Raw genomic sequence first — 15,767 nt, 5'->3', positions numbered from 1 at the left:
AGAAAACTTTATTTATCGTGAAATGTGATGCATTTATGTTGCAATTATCTGGTTGTCGTGGGATAAATATTCGCTTAATTCGCACAAGTACGAACAACATGTGCGTGCATATGCGCGACTGCATACACATGTACATATCATAGCTGTCAAGTCTCTTGCTTTTACATCTTACCTCCCTGTAGTAGATCAGCAGATTCCTGGTTTTTTAGTTTTTAGCCTTTACTTAAAAAAGTGTTTTTCAGAAATAAATGAAATGTATTGAATTAGTGAAAATTTGTGTCCATTTTGTTACACCACCCCTAATGATTTTCAGCAGTTTTTCTTACAAAATTTTATTTGATCTGAATTGTCTAATCTACTCTAGATGTTGATAGAACATTTTATTGAAATTCAATCAATATTTAATTCGGTAATATTTGCATTTAATTTTGTTTTACATCATTATACATTACTAAATTTAATTTTTCAGCAGTGTATGTACGTTAAGTAATAATTTATTTTCATCATGTTTAAATTTCGCGTTTTTTTCATCGTGCATCCATTTCATCGTTTTTTAAATTTGGATTTTCATCGCATGTGGATAAATTAAAGTTTTCCTACCCTGTTCCGGATTTTCTCCGTGCAAAAGTGTCGAAAAATTCCCAAATGAAATTAGGCAAAGTACGTAAAATTTAGACTATCTAAATAAATATTAATATACTTTACGGTAGAATCATAATATGAATAGTTAAATAACCTGAATCTTGCATTATAACGAAATTTAGGTAAGCTTAGAATTCATTTGAAATGGTACCGAATCATGGCTCAATGACGTCCTGGAAAATCCCTGGTTTGGGACCGAAAACTTCCCGGTTTTTTATAGTTCAAGGTTGGCAGCTATGGCATATATATTTCTTATAAATTATAACAGTTGTAGAGCGGATAAATTGTTTGAAAAATAAAAGAATAATGTAGCTTGATGGTTGATTTTGAACAAACATCTCAGATAGAAGAACTGAAATGCGCTGGGTTTCATCTGAAACATTTATCTAAGGCTTCTATAATGAGTACATTACACTTTCAAATTCCGAACTCAGTTATGCCGTTTATGCAACGGCATAACTAACTGAGTTTATGTTTTTTGATGAAGTTTGACCATTATCAACTAACCCATACTTCGTGTGGTTAACACTACGTTGAAGAAAGAAAATTATTTTGAAAAAGATTACACTTTAAAAATTGTTATTAAATAAAACATTTTTTTAAATTCTTTTTTACTTTTATGAGAATCTGCGAGTTTTTGACAGGTTTTTTATGAGAGAGTGATCTGAAAACATATCAGGGTATGTTATAAGAGAGACTGTGGAGGGAAAATGTTATGTTTGTTGATAACAGTTTTATCATTTGAAGAAGTTCGTAGTTTAATAGCACGTATTTTTCTAAATGATGGGTTGCATAGTAGGCATCACCATACTGGAAAAGAATGAAAGCTACGTGGCCTTGAATTGTTGAAGATGTTTTGTAATTTAAAAATGGTTTACAACAAAGGTAACCTTATACATGTGAGGCTTCATACGCTGTTCTTCAGAAACGAAAATTAAATATAGTAAACATGCTTTAACCTCAAATTTAAAAGTTAGTAACATGTTACAATAAATTTAATAGTTATTTATATAAGGTATTTGTCCTACTTTCCTAGCATGTCTTCGTGATGTGGTGGTCTGCACGCCGGTCGCGTATTCCAGAGGTCCGTGTTTCGGTTCCCGTCGAAGGCGTTGCTCATTTTTCATCTCTCCTGCTTCCAAAAAATACCGAATGTCTCTGCAATGTTACCGTCATCATGTTATTTTTTTTAATATCAGATAGCAGTTATAAGAGCATATTTTTCGAAAAGATAATTCGAGAGAAAAATACAGTCAATCTTAAAATCCGTAATTTATTCAAATTTAACCTATGATAAAAGCCATGCGCTGATAATTATTAATAGTCAGATCTTTATTTATTAAAAACTCAGAAAATTAAATTCTTAAGCTGCTAGCATGTATTGCTCGACTTCGAAGATTTTTCTGAAGAGTAAAAAATGACCAAAATGTTTACTTTAGAGAGTAAAATATGACAGATATTTTTGTTGCATTTTTTACTTGTAATAGTAGGAATAGGTTTTGTTTAAGAAAAAGCCTAAATTCAGAATATTGATAGACTGTTCGGTTGAAATGCCTACGCATTTAAACTTTAAATTTGTCGACTGTCAGTTTCATTATTGTAAGACTTCGTTTTGCATTGTATGTTTCCATATAATAGGTAATTATCCAATATAATAATATTCCATATAATAATTTAATTATGACAATCATTTGGAAATACTGGAGCGTATCCTTACTTTTTCTCATTTTCTATGCATACAATAAATAACGCGCTAAGTAAATTGGTATAGACTCCCTAAATGGAGTCGCAAAAATTTAATTCAGACTTAATGAAACTTTTTAAAGGAATTACATTAATGGAATTAATTATCTGCCATATTAAGTCCAGAAAAGAATTCGGTTTCCATAAAAATACTTAACTGAATTTTGGGCGAGCTAGAACTTAATTTCCTACAATTTCTGAAATGGCATTAAATGGCCACCACATACTTAATATGAAACGACGTTTATATACTCGTTTATATACTTTATTTATTATATATAGTCCCCCTTTTAAAGGGCAACCGGGGTTTTTAGAAGACCCAATCGCCAAATCCTGGTGGTGAAGAATCATCATACACCACTTTTTTTAGTTCGGATGCCACTGTAGAAACATTAGTTTTTCATTTGGAAACAGATGTGAAAATTAGTCGTGCCCTCGCTAGGACTTGAACCTCGGATTTCTCGAATGCACGCCGAGCTTGGTGACCATTACATGGGAAGGCATGTTAACAAGGCGGGAGAAAATATCTTTTAGCGTCTAATAATTTTCTTCGACGAGTTTACATTTTAAAAAAGTATTTCTAGGAGTCTGTAGTGTTACCAAAACTGATTAGCTTCGTGATTTTTCAGGAATGTTCAAACCGATTTATGAGCATTATCAAGAACATACTTCTTCAACAGAAAAAGTATGTAATATTTTATTATAAACTGTTTTCTAAATTAAACTATGAGCAGTTTTTTGGGGGGGGTGGAGTTTTTTGCAGATTATGTTAAAAGTCATAAAAACCTCCTTTCAGTATATGAATTTTAATTGATTTTTACCATTAAACACAGAAAGCTTATGTAAAAAATCTTATTTATTAATATAATGAAATCGTCCTGTTTGATTCTTTTCCTTAGCTGAATTCTTTTCTCTTATTTGTTAACTGAGTTGCTAAGCCTTTACCAAATTTCAGCAAGTTTGTTTTCCAAAATATTTTATCAGTGACGCTGTAATTTCACGAGTTGCCTTGACCTTATGCAGATTTATATCACGCGCTTTGAATCGACGAAAATGGCCATGGTTTGCTAGTTGAGATAGCATGTGATGCATTCTCGTCACGTATTCTTATCATGTTCTAAAATGTGGCATTTGTCTTTCCATTTTATCCTCGAGAAGCTTAATACTTTTTTTAATGAACGGTAGACCACATGCGATTTTGTTACTGCGTTTCACGCGACAGCAATGGAAGTTTCTGTATATATTATTGTGATGAAATGTTCACTTTTATTGGTAAAAGTTGATTTTGTAGGATTGATTTATTGTATACCGAAGGACTCGAGTTCGAATCCTGGAGAAGGTATGGATGTTTGTAAATATATAGTGTCTGTGCTGCATCGGGGCAGTCCAAATATGCTGCGACCCGAAAGTCCTCTCGAGAGGTTGGTCGTTTGGGAAGAAGGGTGGGAAACTCTTGGACACTTCTGCCCAGGGTCGGAACTGAGCTAAAGTCGGGCTGTCACTTATATAGTGCTCAAAGCTCTTGCCAGCGACAGGCGCACTTGATTTCATACCTCGATGAATGTTGTGGGATTGTCCTGACCAGTGTCAGACAAGTGAGATTGGTAGCAACAAACAATTGTACGATTAATGTATAAGTATTCAGGGAAAATTATTGTATTGGTGTTAATTAGTAGAATGATTTACAATGATTTTTATACATATTATCAGATGTGTAATTATGTGCAACTTTATGGTTAGGACAGTGGACGAAAATTGTTCCAAAACTCAATATTCGGACAGAGCTCAATATTCGGATTCCATGTAATGAGCAATGCCCTCGGTAAGCCTCGAGCCAATGCCAATGAGGAGAATAGGTGCAGTTTTTCATTTTGAAAAGCGGCTTTCGTATTATGGACACCGTTTTCAGAGGTGCGGTAGTTTCTCAAATATGAGCTTTGTGAGAATCATATTACAGTCAGTTTGGAAGCTTTCCCTTTTTAGTTCATTATGAACTAATAATCGCTTAACTCCTATGAGATATAGTCTGTATGGAGATTCTCTGGTGTAAAGAGACTACGCAATAATTTCTTGGTTACCGTTTAAAGTTTTGTATGAACTTGCATACCTTGTCATGCCATGCGTAGCGTACCTATAGAAGGTATTTCTCCCACTTTCCTAGCGTGCCTTCGTGCTGTAATGGTCAGCACACTGAACCGGTATTTCAGAGGTCCGTGGTTCGATTCCCGGCGAAGGCGTTTGCATATGTTTCATCTTTCCTGCTTCCAATTAACCTAATGACTGAAGTAGAAATTCCAATTTGAAGTAGAAATTCCAATTCCTATTCTGAAGTAGAAATTCCAATTTGTGCGCCTTCCTTTGTAAAGTCTACTTTCAGTGTAAGGACCACCATTCGCCATTGTAAAGGTGTTCTTGTAAGCTACCATTGTTATGCACCGTTCTAAAATGAGAGTTCGGCTTATGCTAGCGAGCAAACGAACTCTTAAAATGCTCGTTAGTTTTAATTCAGTGCAGGTTATCTTCACGAGCAGCTATCAGTGAATCGTTTTTACAGAATTAGTGCAGTGTTGCCGGTCCACAAACTTTAGAAACAGCAGCCCTAGTACATAGTCTGTCCAAACAGATTGACACACATTGCGTTTGTATAAAGACAGTTTTCAAGGAGATTTAATTCTGTTTCTTTGTTAGATGTGTCAAATATTCTTTCGTTGGTCCTGATTATAATGAGTTAGAATGTTTCATTTTATGACTACGGTTGTAACCCCATCTTTTAACAGTTACAGTCGCTTAGAATGTTTCATTTTATGACTATGGTTGTAACCCCATCTTTTAACAGTTACAGTCGCTATATATTCTAGCTTTAACCATGGAATTTCTTATTGGGAATACTAAAGCAAAACGGTTAGGTAATATTCCGTTTTGAGGACCGTAAAATAATTGCAGCGAAAATGTATGCGCAAAAGCGCCAAATCTAGCAAACGCGCCCATTTAACAGCTCGCCAAGTCTAGCGTACGCGCTGATTTCAGATTGCGTAAGTTTATATAAGTTTATGTAGTTCTATCTTTTTTAAGACGCCATTGAAATACTAGTTTAATTTTTAAATCCTTTTTTGATATCCTATGGATTTAACAATTTGGGAATTGCCCGTGACGAAAAGTCTGCAATAGAATTTTGAGTAAAGTGCAGAATCACCCACTGCTTGACGCGTTTTTAAGAATTGCACATACTCGATATCCACGTACACATCGACCTATTTTCACTTAAAAAAAATCCCAGAATTGCACAAAAATGGCTTTGCGCACACCCTTGACTTTATCTATGTACACATCGACCTATTTTCACATAAAAAGTGAAAGAAAATTGACAAAAATCCAATTGTTTTTACCCTTGTAAAAAGCGGCAAACAAATAAGTGGGCGATTCTGCACTTTACCGAGAATTTTTTCGTAGAAAAGGCATCATTCATTATACAAAATTATGTTTGAACAACCAACGAGATGAAATTATGCTTCTCGGTAGAGAAAAAGCGATGCAGGCATCCATTCAGTTATGTTTAGCAATTTTTATATAAATCATAAAAATGATCGGAAACAGTTACTTACTCTTATGCTTCCATTCAGTCATGTTTAGCCTTTTTTATACAAAGTATAATAATAAAAAAGTATTATACGAAGTTAACATTTCATCTATATTTAAACATCAATCTTAGTTATTTACTATTATACTTCCTTTCTTGCGTTAGGGTTGCCGCAATTATTTTTGGCAGCCCTGGCATCAACAATAGTTTGGCGATTTTTTACGTCCCTCAAAACCGAATAGTACCGCAAAAGGAAACAGCGTAATTTTCAAAAATTTGTAGAATCAGTAGAATTTGTAGAATTTTGGCAAATATTTTTATCACATCTTTTACAGGGCTTAAAGATACTATTATATGAAATATGTGCCATGTAATAACCACTATGGTAGTTATTCTGTTAACTGTAACAACAGCCATATTCTAAACTACAGCACGAAATATCTTGAATATTTGCGTATCACTTAATAACTTCAGAAAGAAAGTTAATTCTTTACGGCATCGTAGATTTCTCCTTTTATGCCATCTTATTTTTCGGAATCACATAAGTAATATTTATGCATCATTTTCTGCTGAAATGGTCAAATACTTTATGGGCTAATGGAGAAAAGTCTTTGATGAATAAATAACAGCAGCGTTTCCCAGAAAAAGTAACAGAGTTCTAGAAGAAAAGTCATTGCTGCGGTTTGACAGAAGATAAATGTAAGGAAGTGCCGAGAACGGAAATGGATCGTTAAAACATCTTTCAAAGATACCATATTGGCGCATTTCATGTATTTTTTCTCTAAGAAAGCTTGTTCTCTTGCTTGTGCTTCGTGATATATTTATAAGATCTAGATTAGCTCTTTTAACTGAATCAGATAACTTTACACTACTGCGAAACGTAACTGTCTTAAATAAACAAAAAACAATAAAGCAGTGATTATGCAGTTATTAATAACTAAACTTCTGTCGGCTACATACACCTGAAAGATCAATATTCTTTAATTCTCAAGTCAACAGTCGTATACATATTATGAATGTAGAAATTCAGTAAGCGTCAATAAGTATGTAGATGATCGTCTCCACTCTTTGCTAAGGTCGACAAATATGGGGCATATGTCCCATTTTTTGTAGGAATTTGACAAGCTTCTTGTTAAATTTGTCATGCTTAATTTAAAATTAACACAAAGCAAAAAAAGAACATGCTGCTACTTCATGTTTCTCCAAGCATCTGTTGTATTGAGAATCGCGTGCAAGATGGAAAATTGAAATCAGGTAGCCAGAATAACATGTTTGCTTTAGTTTACATGCATTTTGCCACTTCCACTAACTCAAAGTAGAACTAAATCAGCCTGGAAAGCATCGACTGTGGATCCCATGGTCGTCACATTTAAAAAAAACACAAGACCCGAAAATTAATTCAAATTATTTCGCACTGATTTGGGAAAAGTAGTTGGCGGAGACTGTCGATAGAAATAGATATTGACTGCAACGTATAGAATGTTTAAATACGAAATAATTATAAACATAACAATTCAATTTGGCAACAGTTATATCCTTTTATTTTATTTTGTCTAAATTTACAGAATAAAAATAAGTGTCAGTTAACATGTTGGACCAAAAGCGCTGTTTTACATTCTGATTAATGTGTATACTATTAAAAGAAAGTTCAAGGGCTTGATTTATTTAAAATTTCAATAACCATTGCTGCTGTAAAAAATCATTTTTGGCACATTGCCTTCCTGCTTCCTTCTCCATATAATGAAATATATATATAGAAAATCCTTCTGTCCTGCACATTCCCTTATTTGCTCGTAATACCGTGCTATTCTGTGGAGTATTGTATTACTATAATGGCAACGGCTTATCTTGAAAACTTAATATCCACATCAAAAGACCAAGTGATCTGTGGTCGGTGGCCCGAAATCGTTTCGCAGTGACACTTCGCAGACATGCAATTGAGGGAGGAGGGGGAGAGCCGTTAAGCACCCGCTGATTCACTGAGAAGGGAATGCTAGAACGAAATTAGAGACGATGTGCTCTGAGGCAGCTGTCACTAGATGTTCTGTTGCTTCGGCGGAACGCTGACGGAAAGAAAAAAAGGGGGGAGATGCACTGGGACTGCAATTGTGGTTAAGGCGGTTGGTGGTAGGATGACGAGTCTTGCTAGTGTTGACCCCGAATTTTGTGGCATGTTAGTTACACGTACATTAGAACCTTGTTTATCGCAAGTAATTCGGCGGGACTACTTCATTTAATTAATTTTCGCTGGCAAAATTTAGTTACAGTTTGCGCAATTAAAGACTGATATAAATACATACATATAACATCATTAAAAAGGATGCATTGCAGTACAGATATATATGCATATTACGATATATTTATATATGTTTGTGACCATTTTTGTCATACCGTCCCGTCGTTATAACGTTTTTCCCTTCAAAACGAGAAGTATTTGTTATAATGAAATTTGTTATATTGAAAATGTTGAATAATCTTCAAGTTCTGTTTTGGCTTTTGATCGTAGCTTAGCCTGTGGTGTGTTCTGTAACGTTAGGAACTCGACAAGCGCCGAATTGATAAGTAAACACAGATTTTTTTTGTATCGTTTCCCCCCTCTTCCACAGAAATATAATATATGAACTAGTTTCTCTTAAAAATTTCTTCACGAAGCCATTTCTTCCGAGTTCTTCGTGTCTTTGGAAATATCCGTTAACCAAGTATTCAATCTATTATGTGAGATTAATAAAAAAATAATAATAAACTCATCTCCAGATTAGCGCTTATTAATATATTTTGCTTATAATATATTATAAAATTAAATTCAGAATTTCTTTTTGAACATTTGTGTAAATCACAGGAAAGAAGTAATGCATATCCGTAATTACAGATAAAAGAATATTATTTTCGTTTTTATTACGCTTATTACTTTCCTGAATCAATCAATGTTTCATGGAAATTATTGTACCGCATTTTGAAAGTTAATTTACAAAACTACAAATTATAAGAAGAATAAAATAAACTTTCTCCTGGGCCAGTATGAATGCTAGAATTGACTCATTTCCCCATAGAATGATAAAAGTAACGTTGGAATGCAATACACAATGATTTATATGTACTAGAATGTTTGATATCTTTTTGGCAGCGAAGCATTCTCCGGGTGACTATTTTAATGTAACGGTAATTTTAACTGACATAATAAGTCAATAAATATTATGTATATATGAAGTTGTTTTCCGAACAGAGATTATACCGTTCGCTATTCTTGTTTACAGATCTAGGAGAAATCGCTTGTTTTCCGTAAAAATATATTGAAATACCAGTAATTCATCCTATGTTCCGTTTTTAGTCATTGATCGGGCTGGCTTATATGGCATTTGCTGTTTCATAAAAACCAGGAGAAAACTTTGTGCTCTTGACCATGGTAAAATTTTTTGACTAATCTGGTTTAGGTTTAGACTAAGAGAATTAGTAACTGCAACAGCAATAGAGTAACCTCTAGAAAAATATGCATTCTCGTAGTTGAGACAACCAGACACGGGTCGCAAAGGACCTCCACATGATTAATAATTTTTTTAATGATTTTATAGCCTTTGTATTAACACGAGGAGGGTATCCAGACATTCAGATGAAGTAAGCCCCCAACTTAAAATTCGAAGTAAGTCATCTGTAATGAACCCGCCACTGCAGATAGCCTTTAAATGCTTTCCACCTTAAACCTTTTGTACGTATGACGTGCAATGTTTAAATCCAATATCTTCAAGCTTGTAATGGAGGCTTTTTTTAATCTTTTTCTAAGCAAAATAACGAATGTTTAGTTAATGTAAAAAGTGTTTAAAATACAAATTAAAGATGTTTAACATTTTGTTGAATAATTAAAGGGTTTTAGAAGCAATGTTTTTCGAAAATAGCCGAAAAGAATTGATCTCATAAGCTCGCCTATTAAAGCGTTTCACTTTACTGCTAATCATTTCTGTCGTATGTATCCGATAATTCGGCATAACTTTATTACCTTGGGACTCTTATATCGAGCATGACTGTATCCCATACAGATACGTTATTTATTTATCGTATGGGTTTTAATTTTCGTCAAGTATCGAAATGAGCTAACGAGATCTTAAAACGAAGTGTTAGCATTGTCGTCTGCAAAGGGTTAAATTTAAGACCTTTCTTAAAGTAGAATCAAAAAGAGAAAGAAACTTCTTTAGGAAACTAGTAATCTGACTTATTTGCGATTATCAGTTCTTTAGGTCAAATTTGAATTTTATAAAAATCTGAACAAAAAGGGCATTTAATTCTTCTCTAATAATTGATTAAAATTGAAAAACATTTCGATGCTGCGTTTTTATAAATATTCAGTACTTTTAGCTATTTGGTTCCTACTATAAACAACTTTATTTAAGCAAAACATTTGTTCTAACCTTATTAACATAATGATGCTGTAATTTGATGCGACTTCCTAAAGTTATGATTAAGAGCTATGAATAGGTACTTTATCATAGAAAAAATGATAACCTCATTTTCAGCATCCATTTCTAGAAGCCATCATACAGATAAATTGCTGAAACTACTAATTCAGGTATTGATAGTATTGATCAGTCTTTCGAAGACTTTTTGATACTCAGATTGCATGTTATAAATAGACGTAAGTGTCCGTTTAACTGTCTATAATGTGAAACCCACGTATCTGTGCTTTATTTGGCTCAGAAACTGAAAGGCAAGCTGTTATTTTTCAAATTTGCCTGACTTGATCATTACTGCTTAATTATGTAACTGTAAATAATTAGGAAAAGTAATTAAACAAGTTATTTTGTGCTCACATGGTTTAATTACACCTAAATTTAACTTCAAACTCATGTGATTATCTTCTATATGTGATAACTGATGTTTGATTCTCAACTTTCATCACGACTATTACGTTACCGTATTTCTTTAATTCGATTCGATTCTAAGATGTTTCCCTTCTTTTAAATTCACTGGTGGCCCTAAGAATAAAGTAACCTAACACTGGTAGTTCGGCCTGGGTTCGATTACAAGCGAACGAGTTGATTGATTGCATGGGCATTTTTGTGTTTTTCTACATGTGTAACGTTAATCGAGTTAGTTTCTCTTAGAAAGCCGTTCATGAAGGCATTTTCCCCGTAAGCAGCTGAGTTCGATTACAAGAGAACGGGCTTTTGCATGGTTTTCCGCATGCGTAACGTAATCGAGTTAAATCTGTTTAAATTAGTAATTTGGGAAAGTTTGCAATTCTGAATATTATACATTTTAGCCATGTTTAGTGAAATGTATACAGGAGAAAAGGTTTGACTTAGAATCGAATAAATATAAAATCTGTAATTAATGTTAGCTGTACATGAAGTTCGTGTTAAACATTTATATCGGTTCTACAATCAATAAAAGTTGTCCGTAATACGAAGTATTATACATCTTATTAGGAATATTTACTAGTATACCAAAGTAACCAACCAGTACTCATCTGCATCGAATTTAAAAGCAGTAATAATAATAATCATGATAATTGTATGGCAATATAAACTGTAGATGTCTGGTTAAGATTTTCCATCCATTTTATCCCTAATTTAAGCTCTTTATATCAAAATATTATGGTAATAGTGTTTGAAAATAATAATTTCTTGCTAGTTCGTATTTTGTTAGCGTAGTTCTTAGAATATGGCTTTCTCGCAGTTCTTGTTTGATTTTAATTTGCATGTTGTGAATAGGCATAGGTTCATAATTGCAGAAGATCTCGCTTTCGAATTTTTGATTGACTTAGATGTTAAATTGCAATGTTAATCACTTTTTAAGTGTTAGCATGAAATTTATGTGAATCCTTCCAGTATTTGAAGTATGGCGCATCAGTTGCTAATCGTCCTTCAGCAAATACGGCAGTGATTTAATTATATTGATGCATAATGTGGCATTTGTTTAACCTGTGAATCAGAGATAAGATCCAAACAATTTCTGTTCTAGTTATCAGCCTTCTGTCTCAAATCTTAACCACTGATAAATTTTGAGTTGTTGACCATCTGGAATGTTTTGACAGCGTCCGATCTCGATGCACCTCATTTTGAGTGATAAGGTATTTAAGCAAGGATAAAAGTTAAGTAAGTTGTATTATAGTTTATCGCATGTCTTAGAATTTTAACCTCTGACAAATTCTAAAGGGTCAGTCAGCTAATTTGTTTTATGATAATTCATGGTGTACACATTTAAGGGTATGTACTAATCATGTTATAACTGATAAAACAAATCCAAAAACCGATAAACTCTGCCGTCCTGTTAAAGGTTCTAGAAAGATTATCCGTAAGTTACACAATCTTGAAATAGTACGTTATCTGAAATATTAAGAATCTGTATCGTGCAAATAAATTTGAAGATCTATATACAAGATATATGATAGAAGAAGATTATAGATAAATTTAAAGTATTGGAAAACTTCTATGATCATGCGCTTGTATTTAAAATTCTTGTAGGACTTTCAGTGATATACTGCGCTAAGAAAAATTTAAGATTTGAGTTCATGTATATCTAAGAATCGAGAGAAATAATGGTTTCAAGGTTTAGCATTTCACTTAACATCATTTTTAATGCTACACAGTTTTTGATTTGATTTGAAATAAAATTTCTAATTCTTTTAAAATTTCGAATAGCTTGTAAATAAAATTTTAATAGCTTCTAAAACTTCTGATGACTAATAATTTCTTCTAAATTTTCTGAAATTACTTACAGATTATCTTCGTAATAGTCATTAAATGAGTCGTATTTTCGTCCAACGATTTTTAAAATTCTGAAAACTCAAAATGTGTGTTCTTTTACGTGAAGTTTAATTTCAGTCGAGGAAATAAACATTTGTGTGTCCAGGTAAGGCGAGTGAAAAAAATGTTGTATTTATTATAAACTAGTGGGAGTTATTCGATGCCAGTTAAGTTAGATTGTGAGTAATGTATCTAACAACAGAGAGAACGATACCACTGTACTCCTTCTCTAATAATGATGCAAAAAATACGATTCGTTGTCATACGTTTTCCAGTCTGATGCGATATGGAACAAATTTCGATTGAAAAATAAGCTAATTCTGTCTCATTATGTTAGCAACAATGGCACGCAGATTTTAATGCGTTTCGTCTTTCTAATCAAATGGGCGTAAAAGCTCAAGTCCGATCCAGTTTCACCTATATTCAATTTTAGTCGATTAAATGTGGCAAAATATTGATCACAGTTGATCAGAAATTAGTAACGCGAACAAACACACAAATATACATTCTTCTTTATATAGATTTTGTAAAATGTACATATTTTTGATTAACAAACTCTACGATTTGAAAGCGAGCGGTAGCAACACTTTTCGAAACAAAGCCTTTTTACTTCCAACGCACGAGGCTGTTGCCATTCGGAAAAATGAGTGCGAAAATAAGTGTTTTCAGAGTTTTTATTTAATATCTTGGCTGAGTAAAATTTTACGAAGATGGGAATAGTCGAAATGGCTAAACACGAATTTTTTGAATCGGGCATAATGTATTATATGTTTGGCAATGCTATTTTTATTTCATTGTTAAACTTAGAAATTTTTATTAGCAAACTCTACGATTTGAAAGCGAGAGGTGGCAACGACGTTCGAAATAAAGCAGATTTTTATCTCCAGCATTCGAGACTGTTACCACTCGGAAAAATGAGCGTAAAAATTAATGTTTTCAGAGTTTTTAATTAATATCTCTGATTTTAAATTTTTTTGGACAAAAGTTGAATTTGAGCTTTCTCAGAACCCAGAAAAGAATTGTAGAAAGTTTGCTGACGATAGCTGTAGTAGTGACTGAATTAATCGTGAACAAACACACAAACTTTCTTCTTTTGATTACTTACCGTTGTTCATATCTTCAGGTAGTGTATACTGGTTAAATAAAATAAAAATTTCCTAAGCATACGATATAAGAAAACGCAATGGCAGCTTCACTGGAATTAAGTGAATAAGTCAGTCTTAAAACATTTTTCGCTAGGCCATTATGAATTATGAAAATTTTCCCTATTTATGTAAATAATGTATTTGTTTGAAATATATATAACGGTAGGATCTGCAACAAGAATTCCGTTCGATTTATATTTGATTCGCATGGCAAGAAAAAAAATAATAATTAGGGTCAAAGCTTCGCGTGTTAGCGATACTAGAGTGATCAAAATTTGGAGCATAGCGTTATGTACAACCAGTTATTTGGCACTCAGCCAACTTTAGCGCATATCATAAAACTGCGTCTATGAATAATTAAAAAGTCCTTGCTTACAACTAAGGTAATAGATATTTCGTCGAGAAAATGACAGGCGATCATGTGATGCTGAAATTCGACGCATTTTAGCGAAATCTTTCACACCGAAGTTTTAGGCTAGCATTTTAAGGTGGATCTACCATGCATGAAGCAGTAGCACAGGTAACTATCACGTAATCAAATAAATATTTTATTATACATTTTATAAATTGAAATTTCCATTTCATCGTCACCATGCCAAAGCCGTTAATCCAAAGCTACTTCTCAAGGAAAACGCATAAAAATTTGCTACTCGTTCGGTTTTGATAAAAGTAAAGTTATGACTTCTGCGAAATAATTCGCATATATATTAAATATGCCTCTACATAGGATGCATAGAATATATTTTTCATAGAATATATGATTGTGGCCAAAACACGCCTGCCCCCCCCCCCCCGAAAAAAAAAAGTCGAAGAAAATGAAGAAATTCGCAGAAAACAAATTCAGCATTCGAGGAAAATTTTGATTTTCTCAAAATCTCGGAGAATTTCATAAGTTTCGCGAAATTAATCGCTGAAATTCTCGCTACGATGAAATTACTGTACTAGGTGCTCTAGACACAGACAGGTAAGTGTACTTCATTATTTGAGAACTAATAGACGCTATAAACGTAATCGCTAACAATGCTATCTGAAAAGACCCTTGCAGGGAGTGTATTTAATTAATTTATTTCGGACTACTTTAATTGTGGAAGGGTGCATGTGCTCAAGATAAGAGCGGAAGTAACTGGCGAAAGTTACGATCTGTATATTTTATCCGTGCATTAAATATGTTAATCTTCATTCGACCAATCCAAGAGTCTTCGGGAACGAAAAAGAAAAGTGGTTGACTCTGTCCATCTTTTTTTTGCCATAACGGCATTCTTTCATCACCCACGCTGCATGCTAAGCCGGAAGTGTTAAGTGGGGAGGCATTTACTGATTTCTCCTTTCGTTTAAAATGCACTTATAATTTAATTTTAAAGAAATTATAATGTTTAAGGTATATTTAATGCTATATAAGCCATTTAATGTATAAGCTATTTAATATAAGCTTTTTAATTTTAAAGAAACATCCCAGTTTTCTGTGTATTTCATTTTGTAGGAGAGTGCACAGAGGTGTAGCAGCTGCAAAGTGTCTGTCATTCTTTATTTTCGACGTTCATGATTTATTGGTCTCTAAATAGCCAAAAAGTATCGGCTCAATTTCTTTCAATGTTCGCTTCAGTTTCATATATTTAGTAAAAATTATGTTGTTTGTCTTGTGCAAAAATACTGTCTTCTTTCTCTTATCCGGATCGCAGCGTTATAATTTGAATTGAATCGGGATTTGAAAAGTTTTTTTTTTTTTTTTTTTAATTTTTTTTTTAGAAATGTTGAACGATGAGTATGTTAAATAAAAACTAAATAATACTGAATAACGTTGTATAATATATTGCATACTTTGATGTACAGGGTGGCCCAAAATAAACAGAACCCAAAGCAAATGAAGAGCACATAAACTGTAACGCTATCGTAGTTCAGGCAAATTTTCGACCGATGAATCAC

At 33.2% G+C, this 15,767-nt stretch overlaps 1 protein-coding gene across 9 annotated transcripts in view; it reads left to right on the top strand.

Moving 5' to 3' along the window:
- Window positions 1-15,767, top strand: part of LOC118189586 (uncharacterized) — a 180,175-nt gene that overhangs the window by 70,757 nt on the left and 93,651 nt on the right. The window lies entirely within an intron of this gene.

Source organism: Stegodyphus dumicola, chromosome 1, assembly GCF_044657685.1.
Source record: "Stegodyphus dumicola isolate Sdum_Otavi_A_Nest chromosome 1, ASM4465768v1".
Classification (NCBI taxonomy): Eukaryota; Metazoa; Arthropoda; class Arachnida; order Araneae; family Eresidae; genus Stegodyphus; species Stegodyphus dumicola.
The sequence above is the reverse complement of the archived record's forward strand: the minus strand, read 5'-3'. Positions and strand labels throughout refer to the sequence as shown.